At 37.1% G+C, this 19,151-nt stretch overlaps 1 protein-coding gene across 1 annotated transcript in view; it reads right to left on the bottom strand.

The window, feature by feature from the left end:
* Positions 1–19,151, bottom strand: part of LOC109828278 (TIP41-like protein) — a 36,227-nt gene that overhangs the window by 3,486 nt on the left and 13,590 nt on the right.

Genomic DNA, 19,151 nt, shown 5'->3' with positions numbered 1-19,151 from the left:
TCTCCCAAGATTTTTTTTATTTAAAACTTTTATGTACACACATTGAGCAAGGACTGGTTACATACTAATTAAACAATGAAAATCTAAGCAACCTAGATTTTTTCTGATTCAATTTAGGGGTGTAATAGTTTTTGATTCCAGCTTTTCCAAAAGCTGATTCCAAGAAAACGTCTCCACCAAAATGTGGGAACACACTCCTAAAATTATTTATATTATGTATGGCCTTTTGATATCAGTCCCTTACATATTTGATATTTAGAAAATAGTCCCTCTAATCATTGAAATTGATATTAGATCCCCCAACTTTTATACCTTGTAGTGACAATTTTGATAAGAGGGATTAACTTAAAAGAAACTTATAAGAATTGAGGGACCTAATAGCAATGTTAATGATTTACTTGACTAATTTTTAACAACTTACAATAATCAAGGGACCTATTAGCAATTTTAATGATTTGAGGGACTAGTTCTCAAAATATTACATATATTTAAGGAACTAATATCTGAAAAACATTATTATGTAATAATTTAAAAAACAAGTTACATTTATGATTTCAAGGTTCTGCATCATCGATGAGAGGGGTAGGGGGCAGTAAAGTCATTGCACTCACTCATCTATGATTGAGAACCACCGGGTGGTTCTAAAGAGACGTGAGTTCCAATCATTATTAAACATGTCTTACTATTATATTCGTAATTTCAGGAAATTTATATAAACACTTTGTTGTTTTGAGTGCGAAGGGCGAGGATCAAAGTGTATTTGAGAGTGTTCAAATCGAGTTTTTTTTAACTTACTGGGATATTTGAATTGAGTTATATTAGATTCTTTGTATCTTTAAATTTAAGGAGGACTATCTTTTTGCAATCAACAAATAAAAGATGGTTTAATTGACAACAAAGTTGACTTAATTTGCTCATTCGTAACACTAAGTCTCCCAGCCGAACAATCCTGAACTCATCCTTGCTTGCATCCAAGATTCTATGCACTTCGGAATCTCAAGGTACTTAGAAGCACTGTTTTAAATATCGGGCGATAATCGATATTATCGGCCGAGTTATCGGATTTGGGAGCTCTCCGCTAGGATAAATTGGATTTTTAATCGGTTATCGTTTTTCTAGGTTTATCGGCGATTTATCGGCGTTATCGGCACTTATCGGCCGATAAGTAAGACTTTTTTATCGGGATTATCGGGATTATCGGCCAATTTTGACTAACATTATATTTTTTCAAGGCTATGATGCAAGTTTCGCTTTCTACAATTAGTTAATGATTCTAAACATGATGATTTACATTTTGGTATGTTTATATTTCATTAAGCATGATTAGATTACATTTTTTAATTGTTATATTATATATACACATCATCCAGTATATCACTCCGATAAATAGTACTTATCCCCGATATATCCCCGATTTCCGCTATCCGATAAGGATTTTGGCCGTCCGATAAATCCCCGATAACCGATATTTAAAACCTTGCTTAGAAGAGAATATGTGATGCTCGTCTAATTGAGATTTCAAGATCTTTGGATTATCCTGTACTTTTATTTATTGGAAATTCTAAAGCTATAGAATCATTCAAAATTAGTGAAATAATAATAGTAGAAAAGCTTTTTTCACATTCTCCACCATCTATATTTTTTTCCCAAACCTTTTTGCCATCAAAGACAATTTCATGGGGTATTCCTACGTGACAAGTACAATAGGATCCCCAAAGTGCTTCTAGACAGTTCAATACACACTTTGCGGAGTCAAACCACTAAAAGAGCCTAAGAGAGTCATTTTCAGTTCTCCCAACTTATTTAAGTGCAAAATAAACAGCCCATAATCTTTTCATCCTCTATATTAAAATTGAAGATGTTATGTAGAGTAAATTATTATGAAAAAGAATTTCATATCATTAATATGTAAATTACGGGTCTTAAAGTTGCTAATCTTTTAAGGACTTGTAATTCCTTCAACCAGTTGCCTCTAATATGAGGAAAGAATCTAGTTGAAGTGAGAAATCATAGTAGACACAATGCATGAAAGTTAACTTGCTCCCCCCATGTCAGATGTAAGGAACCATCATCTTTACAACTCTCATTATTAACATAGATATTGGGCAAAGGAACATTTAGTCACAAGGACTGTATCAAATATGTTGTTCCAAAATGGTTTAAAAGCTTTTTAATAATCTAAAAGACCCCTTTATTTTTAAGGATGAGTATAATGGAGGACCTTTGTTCTAACCATGCTATTTAAGGTTGGGTAAGACCAAGCCGATTTTTGAACCCAACTTCAAAAATGTGCTCCTTGTTGGGGTTCAAAAATGTAGATTGGAGTTGGTTTCAAAATCATAACCTAGAGAAACTTTATCCTGAGTCCGAGTTAACCTTCATTTCACCATGCGTAAACCTATCCTAACTAGCAACATCCACATATGAAATTATCTATGCTTCTAGAAATATTAAATATGTTCATATGCATCATTGTTTAGCTTATATTTGAATTTTTTAGAATTTTATTACCACCTTTTAAGTTTGGATGGGCATTGCCAAAAAAATGTTACTTGTAATTTCAACTTCTTAAATTGATAGATAAACTCAATTAACCAAAACCAATACAATTGAGTAGCCCAACTTAACCCCAGGCTAGTTACGGTTGTAGTTTATATACGCTCCTAACCCATAATCAAGTTATAATGTGGTAGGTGTAAAGGATGAACACAATGAGATAGGTTTAGGTTTGACCAGGCCAATGCTACAAAAAGTGCTAGACAGTCTAGACCTCAAAATTGGAGCCTAGACCTAAGCGTTTTCCTTTTTTTAAGTAGAATCAATGTTATTGACTGCGTTGTGCATCACTAGGTGCCAAACTGGTGCCTACACCTACCACCAAGGTGCTAGGCCTTGGAAGATTTCTTTTTTTGTTTGCCAGAGGAGGTTTTGTTGAAGGTCAGAGGAGTTGGGGAACGTGTTAGTAGTTAGTGGAGGTCAGAGTTTAAAGAAGGTTAGAGGATTTGGAAGGCAGCAACAGAGGAAATCACGGCCAAAGTCTAGTAATGCAGTCTGCATAACCAATCTCCACTCCCCTAGGCACTCTCTAGACCTAGACGGACGGAGCCTAGACGGTTTAGGGTACTGCCTAGGCCTATGTGGGAGTCTAGGCCTATGCGGGAGCCTAGTCAAGCAAGGAAAGAGATAAAACATTGGACCATGTCATATATGCTCCAATCATTTTACTTCGCACTTAAGGATCTGACCACTTTTTGTTGGGTATATATTTGACTATTAAAATAATATTGAGTTCAGTGGCACATGAACAATATGGGTTGCTATTTTGACACATGTGAATCATGCTCGAAGTTAGATGGTTTCTAAAGGTCTAATCATGCACGAGTGATAGCTATATCAACAAAAAATAACCATTTCATACATGGGTCAAGTAGGAATAATTCAAGGCTTCAAGTATTGGTCAATATAGTCATCATATAATATAATGTAGTCCAGCCCGAATTGCTCAATGCCTTCAAAATTCCTAGTTGCAATTGATGCACGTGAATATTTGTTTAATAACGAGTAACACACAAGGAGATTTAAAGTTTGAGGTATCAAAAATTCATAGTGTTATATTAGGAAAATAAAATAAAATAACGACTGGAAGGCTTGTGATCAACTTAATTTACCCACACATCGATATCTCTTACACAAATTGTCTGACATACAGCTTCTGATACTATATCAATAAAGATGAAGCGAAAAGTATATCAAATATTGAGATTTCAAACCTTAGTATAACCACTTTACTCGCACTCAAATTTACCTAGCTATAAAACCTATTGTTTAAATGTTGGACGAGTATATGGTTTTATTTTTCCTTCTTTACCCTCCATTTGTTTTTTTTTCCTTCAGTTTCTACTCTGCATTAGCTCGGGTTTGTTAGTTTTGGGTCTGAGGGTATTTTAAGAGAGAGGGGTCAAATTTAATCTTTCACTGTTTATTTTTCTCTCCCTTGTCCTTTTGGACTCTTTACGTTTCTGGGTTAAGCAAAAACACTCACTTAGGGAAACAATTGAGTTTTTCTTCCTAATGCATAGGGATGTTTTCCTGGTTTTCTCTCGGACGAGGAAAGTGACTATGATGAGAGTATGACATTGAGTTGGAATGGCATTGAGTTGGAATGGCTTTGTACTGTTTCGATGAGGGCGTGACAAGGTTGGAATGGGTTTGTACTTTATTAGATGATTTTCTTTAATTTGATATAGGGGATTGTGTGTTGCAATAAGTAGGAATGGGCTTAGTACTTGGATATGGCATTTGATTTAATTATAAAAGGATAGATGTATTGTGGAGATCAACATATACTAGGGTGGAACTAAGAGATGAGAGAAAAGAGACAGTTGGAGGTTAGAGGCAATTTAGGAATAGAGAAGAAAAAATAAACAAGAAAATATAAAACTTGTGATCTTTGGTTTGTTCATCGACTGCTAATAATCATTGACAGTAAACACTTCAAGATTGCAGAGATACGTCGTGCATCTGGAGCATGAGTGCGATATTCGAAAAGAATGGGTCCTCTACAACAACAATATTCAAAGATTCTTGCCTCCGAAGGAGAATTGGTATTATTGATTATCGTGTTCTTTTGACTAAAGATGAAATCTTGTAAACCATTTAGCAAATTTAAGTTGTTTTATTTTTTTGTTTTAGATGAAATTAGGGTATAGTTGCTTGTGATTTTTCTAAGATTTTTTTCTATTTTTTCTACTTTTAACCAATGTTTGTAGCCTTACATAATTAGAGGAATCAGTAGTGTGGTTTCATATATGTAATTTTCTAACATTATTTGGACATGGGAAGAAATTTAGAGTTGGAATTGAATCTCTGCTAGTAAAATGCATGAGCAGAGATGGTATATTTACAAGGATAATATTACATAGGTTACAACAATAGTATCCACTATCTAAGGGATGATATCAGTTTGTTACAACTAAACCACCGAATACAATATCAAAACTCACTGATGCACTTCACAACTTCATCCTCTAGTCATATCCAATCATATCCCAACTAATGTGTAGCTATTAAAATCAAGAAGCCATACTACTGAAATCACGAGGCTAACAATTGTCAACAGATGGAACCAGGTAAGAGGTTTTTTTATTTATTATTGAATGTTTGTTAAAAAAGTCACTCAATTAGATTACTCTTGCAATTGAAGAGTGAAATCCTGTTGAAAGATTAATTTCCCTTGAGATGGACTCTACTAACAATTTCATGAGGACATATTCCTTGAAATAGCATCATATTTTTGTGGCTACTGATGTACAACTTTATATAAATTATCTAGATTTTTGTTATGTGGATTTAGCATTGTGTATTGGGAGAATGGTCTGTTTGTAAATTTTAATTTCTATACAAGTACATGTTTCCTACAATTGCATGTCTATATATGAAAGATAATACATCTTTTATTTAATAACTCATCCTCATTGCCTGATCAAGAAAATGGTTCTAGCCTAAGCAATAGAATAGACTACGAGGGTGCATATGAAGTTGACTCTGTCAAAGAGGCTCAGTAGTGTATACATGTTAGACAATACCTACTTGCTTGCTTTTCCCTTTTAGCATGTACATATTAATAGTACTACATATTTGATGTATTTTGAAGTATAGAGAGTATATAAACTTCATATTTTCACATGACTTTGATTAGACAAATCGCATGTTCTTTGTAGTTACAACAAAACAAACACGTGTTCTCTAAGTATCTTTATGTTGGAAAATTGATTTGAGAATTGTTTGGGAGTAATGACAGATTAACGGTCCTAAATCTCCTCAGTTGACCGATCAAGTTGGGAAATACATATCCCCGCATATATAACGAACATTAAGAGGCCCCGAAAGAGATTTCCTTTGTCGTGCCCTCTGACGCTCAAGTCAGTAACAGTGGAATTAGTAGGAAGAAAAGTACAAAACTAAGTTTTTGGGTTCAGAGAGTTCAAACCTAAGAATAATGAGAGCAACTTATATTTTTTAAGAGAGATTGAGGGTCGATTGGTAATCTTACTCAACCAGTGGAAGTGACATCTAGTTTATGCTTTACACATGTCAACAACCGGCTGGGCGAGATCGCCAGAGTCATCCACATAGTATTTAATACGACAGTGAGAGCGTGACGGAGTATAGGAGCCATCTGAGGAGTTATTATTATATCTCACCCGAATTAAATATGATGGCAACTAGATGGTGGAGTATGAGCATTGCCCGAAGAGTTTTCATTACATGTGAATTCATTGCAGATGCCGTCGACGAGGTACTCAAACATCCCATCACCTCCTAACGAATGTTTTCAAGTGGGGCAGGCTATTGGAAAAGCCGGCTAGTCTAGTCGAGCTACAACTACACTCGGTCCAAATTTTAGGGCATATGACCCGACCTGACTAACTCGTGCCTAGTTCTATGACCCGACCTGACTAACTCGTGCCTAGTTCTCAAGGGTTTATTAAACTCATGGCTTATAGGATATAACACTAGCCCCTTTATAGACTCAGGAAAACCGAGTTCGAGAGAAATCGAATAGTTTTGCCTCCATAGTCCTTTGGATTTGAATCATCATGAGTAGTGCGCTGTCGTTAGCGAAGGTTTTATGCTTGGGTTCTCAGGAGAGGACGCTTCGGTTGACGAGGGTTGATAGCGGAGTCTTAGATTCGAGCTCGTCAGTTCGAATTTCGCCACGTGCCAACCATCGGAGGCGAGTTAGCGTCTATAAAACGTTTTTGCCCCTTTTCCTCTTTCCTCTGCTCTCCTTGAATTTCAAACCTCAGAAATTTTTGCTCCCTCGGTGCTCTGGTCATTTCTTCATCTTTCTCTGATGGCTTTCGCCTAGCAATCATCTCTGGTTCGCAACGAGGCATGGACAATGCTTCTTCGCAAATACACCTTGATAGTTTGTATGGATAATCTTAAGAATTAGACGAGGGATTATGTAACGGACCCCAAAATCGAAACAATACAGGGCCGAGGAGGTGTATGAAAATTGGGCATGAGTCGACCGTATGTCGAACGTGCAACTTGCTCAATTCTCATATACGCTCCTTATAACAGATAACATCAAAGTACGTTCCACACTACATTACAACCACACAGTGCCCAGAGTCCCAGGTTGACGGCAGAGTACACAGATACCAGAATGAAAACTAGAAAGCTAAAGGAACATTATATTACATGCTAAGGTCTGAATTAAAGGTTATAGTACATCATATTAAATAGATGGTACAAAAGTACGATCAAAATAAGAGAGTAATTCTAAGCTATTCTTCCAACTCACTCAATGTGCATTTGCCTTTATCTAAATTAGTACATGTAGGGATGCAAACAAGTAGCGATGAGCATAAGGGCCCAGTAGGTAAACAAATGAAAACTTCAGGGGTACAACCATAAGGGGATATAAGGTGATATAATAATATCAATACGAAATAGTAGATGTCAAGCTATTCGCATTCATAATAGCATCAAGGTTTTCCATGAAATTTGAGTGTTGAAAAAGAACAAACTAAGTATTCATAATTATCATTTCCCCCAACTTTTAGGGAATATTTCATTAATCCATGCATGCCTTCATACACTAACCGGTGAGCAACCTCACATAGGGCATCAGTCCCTCTCAGGACTAAATTGAATACTTAATTCTGAATCAATGGCCATCATTCAAACAGTTCAATAAATAGATGTCACTAATCAAGGTGACTAAGCGTTGAGATAAAAACAACTTTTAATACAATTTTCCAACTTTTAAAGTATGATTCAAAATAGAACTAAAGAATATATGCTACAATTCGAGGTAATAGAAAGTCGGAACAATATGTACTTAGCACATGAAATCGTCCACTATTAAGGCGCGAAATCAAATTGATCAACCAATCAAGAAGTGATAGACGAGCTATCGGCAAACATTCCACTCATGATATTTTAGAATATAACCTTGCTCGAAATCAAGAATAATTCGATAATGAATAAACTCTCAATTACTGGAAATAAGGAAAAATTACCTACTCATATCATTCATAATGAAAGAAACAATCGAGATCTCAAAGATAAGAGAGTAAACAAGGAAGGGTTATCTACCGGTAGTGGCGAACTCGGCACCAACAACCAACGTTTTAAATATCATCGAACGGCCAAAATTCATATAAGATCCTAGTTAACGGGATATATCGGGGATAAGTAGTAAAAATCATGTTACATCGGATGCTGAGCATATATAATATAACATCTTAAAATATAATCTAAGCATATTTAATGAAAAATTAACATACCAATATTCAAATAACACATGTTTAGAATCACTTATCAATTATTTTTGTTTAGTGGATGCAAAATAGAATAGAATAACATTGTTTTTGTTAGTGTATGTAGGTTGGGCATCGAAAAGAGGGTTTTTGTCTCCAAACCCGAAGTAGTTCACTTAGAATGTAAATTGCAGGAAATTGAGTGATTTTTAGTCCATGAGAAATCATCCGCTTTATCGGATTTTCACCGATATATTGGGAAAAATCAGCCCAAAACTATATGCAATATATTTTTACAAAAATTATATCGGCCATAGCCCAAACCCTATATATTCGCGATAAATCAATAATATCGGCCTATTTTTAAAACACTGCCAACAACAATTTCCCCAAAAGTTTCTATATGTGCATACATGTATACACTCGTAAGTGTCCATATGACTATTATTATAAGACTATTTAATCTTGTATTTAAATGTTTGTGATATTGTTATAGACATGAATACCTATTATTCTAGCATGAATGTGAATTATGGGCGGCAAGCAACCCACAAACTGACCTAAAGGATTTAGGATCGCAATAAGATCTGATTGGCAAGAAACCAATGCCAAAAATTATGAACCTAGTACCGTAGTATCAAATTAATTTGCATGAAACCAACACACATAGAGCTATGCCTAAGATAGAACAAGATGTTCTAGGCAATCGCTATTCAAAATCCCAGAACATAACTAGTCAGTTCAAATACACATTTGAGATAGCACACTATATCGGAATTCAGTCAAGCAAGATTTAAATGAAAGATAATCGAGTTTATTTTCAGAACAATAAAATTTACATCAATGCATGATATATAGTAAGAGTAATGCTCTCTGCAATATATACATATCAAGACAGCAGCAGCATGATAAACAAAGATTGTTATCTGGAATGATTAATTTATTTTAGGTACTTAACATTGTACAAATGAGCTCATATTTGGCATGTAAGTAATATGATAGATTAGCATCTAATTCCCATGAGTTTTATTAACTTATCATTTTTATAATGCAAGTTACATGCAAAACAACACAAGGGGGTAGACTGGAATTGCTAGCGCACATGCATGTATTAAAACTAGGATTAGACTTACCAAATGGTGTCTAAAGTAATTCAACCTAAAGCCAACAGAAAGATGATTGAGTCAAGTTATGGGAACAGAAAGAATTTAATGCAAGCAAGGCACATATTAAAAGTTATACTCTCTACAATAAACATGACTCGGCAAACTATTTCAGACACGTGCATGGAGTTTAACCACAGTTTCAAACTAGTAAATGATCTCAAAATTAAACAAAAGGCCTCAAATGATAGCTACAAAAGTCCAGTTTCTAAAACAGGAAGAATTTCTGGATTTGGATATATACAGAGAAAATTATGCCATTTTTGCTAATTGAGTATCTTGCTGGAATTTCTATACGAAATTATGTTTCAAAGAAAAACCGACATGCAAGCCCTAAAATGCTATATGCAAGGCCCCAAATAGGTATAACATAACTATAATTATTGATCTAACTCAGTTCTAACGGATGGAAAAGAAAATTTTAGGGTCTATACATTGGAGCTCACTTTCCTTCCTTTCAAAGCTTCAATGCACTCTTTCTTGACTATCTTTGACCTCCCTCTTCTTCTAAAAAGTAAGGGGTTTGAGGGTGAAAGAGATGAATAAAAATGAGGGAATGAAGGAGGTGTGCTGCTATCTAGAGGGCTGGCTAGATATGGAGTGAGAGAGGAGTGAAATGATGAGATTCTCGTGGAGGAATAAGTGATGGGAAGGGTTGAGTGTTGGACTAGTTTTTGACTAGTTTCCCATGCACATTCCTTACAATAATAAACTTTTTGAGGGTTTAAATTGCAAAAAAATTATTATTTGATAGATTATTAAGTTGGCTAGTTTTATTTTAATGCAACATGTATACTAGACCAATATTGGGTCATTAATGGATACTTGCATTATAATTAGAGTCAAATTAGGATACTAATATGATAATGGATACATGATGTTAAAATGTATATGCTGGATTTGTCGATATAGGAATCAAAACCAATAACAATAACTGAAAAAGTTAAGATAACAAGAGTAGAGATTTTTACATACTTCCCTCAATGGAATTTCATTCCCAAAATTATAACATTTAACTAAAGCAAATGGGGATACAGCTTCCGCATCTCAGCCTCAGGATCCTATGTTGTCTCTTCGATCCCGTGATTGTTCCATAAGACTTTTGACTAAGAATACTGACTTGCTTCTCAGCTTCTTCTCTTTATGGTCCAACACTTTATTGTTCCATAAGCCTTGATAGTGGACGATTTCATGTGCTAGGTAGATATTGCTACAGTTTCTATTAACTCGAATTGCAACATTTATTCTTTAATTGTTCTATTTCGAATCATGCGCTAAGTAGAAGTTGTTTTTGCCTTGATAGTTTGACGATTTCATGTGCCAAGTAGAAGTTTTTTCCTCAACTCTCAGTCACCTTGATTAGTGACATCTATTTATTTAACTGTTTGAATGATGATCATTGAATCAGGATTAAGTATTCAATTTCGTCCCGGGGGTAACCAGTGCCCTATGTAACGCTCACTGGTAGGTGTATAAAGACATGCATGGATTAATGAAATATTCTCTAAAAGTTGGGGGAAATGATAATTAAGAATACTTATTTGTTTTTTCAATACTCAAAACTTTATGAGAACCCTTGATGCTATTATGAATGTGAATAGCTTGACATCTACTATTTCGTGTTGACACTATCACATCACCTTATATCCCTTATGGTTGTACCCCTGAAATTTTCATTTGGTTACCTTATGCCTACCCCTACTTATTTTCATCCCCGCAGGTAATCCAGATAAAGGCAAAGACACATTCAATAAGTTCAAAGAATAGCTTAGAATTACTCTCTTATTTTGATTGTACTTTTAAACCATCTATGTAATATAATATACTATAACCTTTAATTCAAACATCAGCATGTAATATAATGTTCATTTAGCTTTCTAGTTTTTATTCTGGTATCATGTGTGCTCTGTCGTCAACATGAGATTCTGGACATTGTGTAGTTGTAATATAGTGTGGGCATGTACTTTGATGTTATTTGCTATAAACTCAATACATGTGTCTGAAATAGTTTTGTCTGAGTCATATTCATTGTAGAGAGCATAACTCCTAATATATGTCTTGCTTGCACTAATTTCTTTTTGTTCCCAAAACTAGACTCAATCATCTTTCTGCTGACTCTACTTTGAAATAATTTAACCACCATTTGATAAGTCTAAGACTACTTTTAATACATTATATGTGCACTAGCAATTCCAATCTGCCCCCATTGTGTTGTTTTGCATGTAACTTGCATTGTAAAAATGATAATTTGATAAAAATCATGAGAATTGAAAGCTAATCCATCGTATTACTTGCATGCCAAATATGAGCTCATTTGTATAACGTTAACTACCCGAAATGAATTAATCATTCCAGATAGCAATCTCTGTTTATCATGATGCTACAGTCTTGATATGGGTAAATTGCAGAGAGCATAACTCTTACTATATACAATGCATTGTTGTAAATTTTATTGTTCTAGAAAGTAGACTCAAATATCTTACATTTAAATCTTGCTTGCTTGATTCCGATATCATTTGCTACCTCAAATGTACATTTGAATTGACTAGTTATGTTCTGGGATTTGAATAGCGATTGCCTGGAATACCTTGTATTATCTTAAGCATAGCTCTTTATGTGTTGGTCAAACATGCAAATTAATTTGATATTGCGGTACTAGGTTCATAATTTACCATCCACGTAAAGTCAATATGGTGGCGGATACACTCAGTCGAAGGAATCAAGTTGCATCAACCAGTTTATTGACTAAAGTCAAGATAAATAGAGAGCTAGAAAAGATGGAGATTGAAGCTAGAATGTATTCTCCCGAAGCAGAGAGTTGTCAGACAAGCCTGCAACCAATTCTATTGGATCAAATCAAGGAGCGATAGAAGGAAGACAAAGAGCTGAGCGAGATAAAAAAGGTAGAACAAGGTAAATATTTAGATTTTCGAATTCATGATGGTATTCTTAAGATGGGTAATCGGCTCTGCATACCCAACGATGAAGAGCTCAAGGAACAAATAATGAGAGAAACCTACTAGAATCCTACACTCTTCATCCGAAAATCACTAAGATGTACCAAAACGTTCGACAATTTTTGGTGGAATCGCATGGGGGAGATTGTTAAATACGTATCGAAGTGCCTAGCATGCTAACAGGTGAAGATTGAACCTCGAAAACCATCAGGATTGTTACAACCTTTGCCCATCCCAGAATGGAAGTAGGACCACATCACTGTGGACCTCGTCATCGGACTACTACGCTTAGCAAAAGGAGAAAATGTCATATGGTTAGTAGTTGATCATCTAACTAAGTCAACACTCTTCATACCCTACAAGATATCGTAAATCATGGAGAAGTTAACCAGTTTGTATATTAAAGAGATCGTGAAGCTTTACGAAATTCCCGTATCCATTGTATCGGATCGAGACACTCTGTTTCACCTCAAGACTCTGGAAGAGCCTACATAGAGCTTTAAGGACTGGACTGAAGTTCAACACTTCAGCACACCCTCAAACTGATAGAGAATTTGAGAGAACAATGCAAAACCTATAAGACACGCTAAGAGCTTGCACTCCAAATTTCGAAGGCAACGAGACTATGCACTTGCCGCTAGTAGAGTTCGTCCATAATAATTTTCATTCTAGTATTGGCATGACACTATATGAAGCTCTATATGGGAGACGATGTAGATCCCCTATCTTATAGGAGGAAGTCGGCGACCGTCAATTACTTAAGACCTGACCCGATTCAAGAAATGATGGAGAAGATACAGATCATTTGGTAACACGAGGACAACACAAAGCAGGCAAAAAAGTTATGGGTCGTCGACGCAAGGATCTCGAATTCCACGCTGGTGATCATGTGTTCCTAGAGGCTACACCAATGGTGTATCGAGAGGTGGAAAGAAGGGGAAACTCCGTCTGAGATACATTGGTCCATTCAAGATCTTGTAAAGGGTTGGATCAGTTACGAATCGCTTAGCCTTGCTGCCAAAATTAGAGAAAATCCATGATATATTCCACATCTCTAATTTCAAAAATATATGCCCGATCCAGGACACATCATCTCGTATCAATCTCTACCACAGCAAGAAGATCTTTCCTACGAAGAGCAATCCATACGAGTGCTGGACCATAAAGAGAAAAAGTTGAGAAACAAGTCGCTACTCTTAGTCAAAGTCTTATGGAACAATCACAGGATCAATGAGGCAATATGGGAGCCTGAGGCAGAGATACAAAAGTTGTATCCGCATTTATTTTAGTTAAATATTATAATTTCGGTGACGAAATTCCATTAAGAGGGGAAGCATATATGTCTTGCATGCATTAAATTCTCTATGTTCCCAAAACTAAACTCAATCATCTTTTTGTTAGCTCTAGTTTGAATTAATTCGGACACTATTTGATAAGTCTAATCCTAATTTTAATACACTGCATGTGCACTGGCAATTCCAATGTGCCCCTTTGTGTTGTTTTGCATGTAACTTACACTAGAAAAATGATAATTTCATGAAACTCATGAGAATTAGAAGCTAATCTATCATATTACTAGCATGCCAAATATGAGCTCATTTGTATAGTATTAAGTATCCAAAATGACTTAATCATTTCAGATAGCAATCTCTGTTTATCATGCTGCTATAGCCTTGATATGTGTAGATTACAGAGAGCATAACTTTTACTCTATGTCATGCATTGATGTAAATTTTATTGTTTTGGAAACTAGACTCGAGTATCTTTCATTTAAATCTTGCTTGAGTCGATTCAGATATCGTTTGCTACCTCAAACATATATTTGAACTGACTAGTTGTGTTCTGGAATTCTGAATAGCGATTGCCTAGAACACCTCGTACTATCTTAGGCCTAGCTCAATGTGTGTTGGTCAAAAATACAAATTAATTTGGTATTACGACACTATATTCATAATTTTTGGCATTAGTTTCATGTCAATCAGATCAAATTGCGACCCTAAATCCTTTAGGTCAATTTGTGGGCTGCTTGCTGCTCATAAGTCACATTCATGCTAGAATCATAGGCATTCATGTCTATAATAATATATCACGAACATTTAAGTACAAAATTAAATAGTCTTATAATAATAATTATAAACACTTACGAGTGTAAACATGTATGCGTATATAGGAACTTTCAGGAAAATCGTTGTTGGTGCCGAGTTCGCCACTATCGGTAGGTGACCCTTCCTCGTTTACTCTCATATCTTTGAGATCTCGATTGTTTCTTTTATTATGAATGATATGAGTAGGTAGCCCTTTTTTGTTTACTCTCATATCTTTGAGAACTCGATTGTTTCTCTCATTATGAATGATATGAGTAGGTAACTCTTGTTTCTTCTCAAATAATTGAGAGTTTATTCATTTTTGAATTATTGTTGATTCTAAGCAAGTTTATATTCTAATATCAAGCGTGGGATGTTTGCTGATAGCTTGTCTATCACTTCTTGATTGGTTGATCAATTTGACTTCACGCCTGATAGTGGACGATTTCATGTGCTAAGTTGATCAATTTGACTTCACGCCTGATAGTGGACGATTTCATGTGCTAAGTAGATATTGGTCCGACTTTTTATTACCTCGAATTGCGGCATTTATTTTTTAATTGTTCCATTTTTAATCATGCTTTGGAAGTTCGAAAATTGTATAAAGTTATTTATGCCTCAACTCTCAGTCATCTTGATTAGTGACATCTATTTATTGAACTGTTTGAATGATGACCATTGATTCAAGATTAAGTACTCAATTTCATCCCGGGAGGAAGGACCAGTGCCTTGTGTGAGGACGCTCACTGGCGGGCGTATAAAGGCATGCATGAACTAATGAAATATTCCCTGAAAGTTAAGGAAAATGATAATTATGAATCCTTAGTTGCTTGTTCTTTTTCAATACTCAAACTTCATGGGAACCCTTGATGCTATTATGAATGCGAATAGCTTGACATATACTATTTCATGTTGACACTCTCATATCACCTTATATCCCCTTATGGTTGTACCCTTGAAATTTTCATTTGGTTCCCTACTGGGCTTTTTCCTCACCGCTACTTGTTTGCATCCCCGCAAGTACTAATCCAAATAAAGGCAAAGGCACATTGAGTGAGTTTAAAGAATAGCTTAGAATTACTCTCTTATTATGATTGTATTTTTGTATCATCTATTTACTATGATGTACGATAATTTTAAATTCAGACCTCGATATGTAATATAATGTTCCTTTAGCTTTCTAGTTTTCATTCTGGTATTCAGTGTACTTTTAGGATGCCAAGAAAGTGGGCGGTGAGGTCAATTCTTATTGGGTAACCCAAGGTCGGGGCCTACCATGAAAGGGACCCGTCCAACGAGTTCCGAGCTGTCGACTTGACTCCATAGGGTTGATCTTGGAGTTCAATCCAACCAAGCCCTTTTAATGGAGCAGATTTATCATCCTAATGACCAAGCTTTGCTGCATGAGGTGCCCAATCGTCTACATCATGTCTTGCAGAGTTACCTTATGAAGCGTTTGCTCATGAAGATCGAGCTTTTTGACAAGCTCGAGTCATCTCACGAGCTTCTCAATAAGCTCCAAGAGGAGATGGCGGCCTATGGGGCTACTTACGAGTCGGCTGAGTTTTAGCTGCTCTAAGGGCCAAAGTTGGCATGGCTCAAGAGAGAATGGGAGCAAAAGCGGCGCACTGAGGAGGCTAGGGCTACCATTGAGGATTTTCGCTATCGGAGCACACTCTTGAACCAAGCCCAGAAGGAAATAGTGGAGATGGTAGGGGAGATCAAGGCCCTGAAGCGAAAGCTAAACTAAGCCTGCCACGATTTCGAGTCTACTTATGTTCGGATCAAGTATCTGGAGGAGGTTTTAGTCGAGAAGAGATAAAGGAGATCTCCCAGGAACGCGATTGACAGGCTCAGCTTAAGTCGGAGGACTTGAGAACTTGAGGGCGACATTGAATGATAAGAAAGGATGTTTTTCATCTTTGATGCCGCTTAAGCTGCTTAGAGGGCTGAGGAACAGCGCAATCCCCTTCGCAAGTGAATTCGAGACCTTGAGGGTCGGTTAGCACCTGAAGGGTTAAAAGCCCCTTAGGATAAGGTAGTCAAGAAGTACCATAGTGGCCCTCCCAGAAAGCTTAAGGTTGTTGTTGCTTGCAAAGCGGGTTTTGAACATTTGATGGCCCAACTTCCTCCTGAACTTAAGGGACTCGACCACTTCGAGTGTCCCAAAAGGGTGTCAGTCTACTTGAATCTCATCAGAGATATTGAGCTAGAAGAAGAGTGACAGTGATGAGCGGTCAAGCGAGAGCTTGATCGTAGCGGATTTTGGTAATAGGGCTGGTTCGCCTTCATTGTCTAATCAACCCGAAACTTTAGCTTCTGTTCCTGTTCCGTAGATTTAGTTTTTATACTTTCTTTTGTAGAGTCGTTGTAGCATAATCCTATGGATTTTCACAAGCTAGTTAATGAAAAAGGATTTGTTTCGTGCACTTAGCTTATTTTGCTTTGATCCGCCCTTGGCGTTATTTTTTGTGTTGATTTGTTGGAGAGATCGCCTTCGAATGAGTCGATGTCTAGTTGGCATGCGAGATCCGGATTCTGCTTTGAGCCAGTGAGGGCCGACCCGAAGGGATTATCTGTTATGCTTTAAATTTACTCATGGGAATCGATACTCAGGGTTTTGAGTGTCTTTGATGAGTTGGTGAACACTAAGCCACAAGGAGCTTTTATATCGTGCTTTGGTTTTACTCCTGAAGACAATAACAATGTCTATGGATGCCTTGGATGAGTCGGTGAAGACCGAGTCCCTAGGAGCTTTTACGTTGTGCATTGGTTTTACTCATGAAAAGAATACCAAGATCTTTGGATGCATTGGACGAGTCGTAAGGAGCTTTTACGCGTGATAACGATACCAAGGTCTTTGGATTCCTTGCACGAGTTGGCAAAGACCGAGTCGCAAGGAGCTTTTACGCTATGCCTTGGTTTTACTAGTGAACACGATACCAAGGTCTTTGGATGCCTTGAATGAGTCGATAAAGACGAAGCCGCAAGGAGCTTTGTTAATGCCTACAGAAAATACTTAGGAGAAACATTTCTTCATTGATATAGGGAACCTTCGATTACAATCATTATAGGGTCCTTTTAAATTTGCAGCAAGTTTTCTACGGTTCACTTTTGTACAGAAGGTAGCTTTTTTGGAGGATCAGGTCTCCTATTTTAAACTTTCGGGTTAAACCCGACTGTTGTAGCGTTAAGCGATGCACTGCTGACCGATAATAAAGATGGGAGCACTTGCTCCCTTATTTCGTCGACGAGGTCTAGTTTGCTTTTGAGACCGATCTGATTGGCCTCCTCATTGAAGTGTTATAATCGCATAGTAAACATGCCAACTTCTACTAGGACAACCGCTTCTGCTCCATATGCCAGTCGGAATGGTGTTTCCCCGGTGGTGTTTTTTTGCCATCCTGCATGACTATAAAATATCAGGGAGTTCTTCGACCCTGGCTCCTTTCCCTCGGCCTACTCTTCCCTTTAGCACTTGCAGTATACATTTATTAGTTGCTTTCTATCAGCCAAGTGCATTTGCAATGTGCCACTGATTCGAGTTTGAGTTAGATCTTCCACTCATCACAGAAGTCACGAAACCCCTTACTCATCATGCTCTGCCATCTTAATTTGATTGAAGCCTTGAGAATGCATCCATAAAGTTGAGCATTTAGTGTCTTGAAATTCCATCGACAAGTTGGTCAATCTGAGGGAAGGAAAACTATCCTTAGGATAACTTCTGTTAAGGTTGGTAATATCAAGGGATATTATCCACTTGCTATTGGCTTTTTTGTCTAGCACTACATTTGCCAACCACTCATGGTACTAGACCTCTCGGATGCATTCTGCTTTTAGCAGTCGGTCTACCTCCTCTGTTGCGTTACTATCTTTCTAGCCCGAGATATATTTTCTTCTGTCCTACAAGTTTGTAGTGTCGGTCGATGCACAATGCATGACCCATCACATCAAGGTCTATTCCCGACATGTCCTTTGGTCCCTAAAAGAAAACGTCTGTATTTGCGAATAGCATCTTTAACAGTAGTCTGCTCCCTTTCTTCGTCCTTTTGTAGGTCAACTTGGGACTTCTTAAGCTCTAGAATTTCTGAGATTCCATTGCCCTTCAGGGAGAGCATGTAGCACGACCTCGCTTTACGTTGATTGCTCCACGTAATGCCGACCCCTCCTAAGGTAAGGAGTTTTATCATCCAATGGTAGGTGGAGGGGATCGCCTTGAGGTCACTCAATGAGGTTCTCCCAAGGATTGTGTTGTAGGCCGACTTGACGTCCATCATGATGAATTGGACTTGAACTATGAAGTGACGATGGTAATCACCAACAGAAAGGGTGATCACTCCATCTGGCCGAACCGAATGCCTCGAGAAGCCTACCAAGAGGCTCGGACATGGTGGTAGCTCAGATCTATCAATCTTTATTTGGTTGAAGGTGTCCATAAACAGGACGTCGGCGGAGCTACACGTGTCTACCATGATCTGATTTAAGCTGAAACCCATTGATTTGGGCAGATATGATGATAGGGGTATCATGAGACGTCATCACACCTTTCAAGTCACCATTGCTAAAGGGTATGGCTTGATCCACCTTAACTTTCTTCCCGCACAGGTTCACTTCGAGAGCTCGCCGCGCATACTTCTTCCGAGCGTTGTTCGACATCCCACCAACGGCTTGACC

The sequence above is a fragment of the Asparagus officinalis genome, chromosome 1 (assembly GCF_001876935.1).
Source record: "Asparagus officinalis chromosome 1, Aspof.V1, whole genome shotgun sequence".
In the NCBI taxonomy this organism is placed as follows: Eukaryota; Viridiplantae; Streptophyta; class Magnoliopsida; order Asparagales; family Asparagaceae; genus Asparagus; species Asparagus officinalis.
This window is presented reverse-complemented; position numbering and strand designations above follow the sequence as displayed.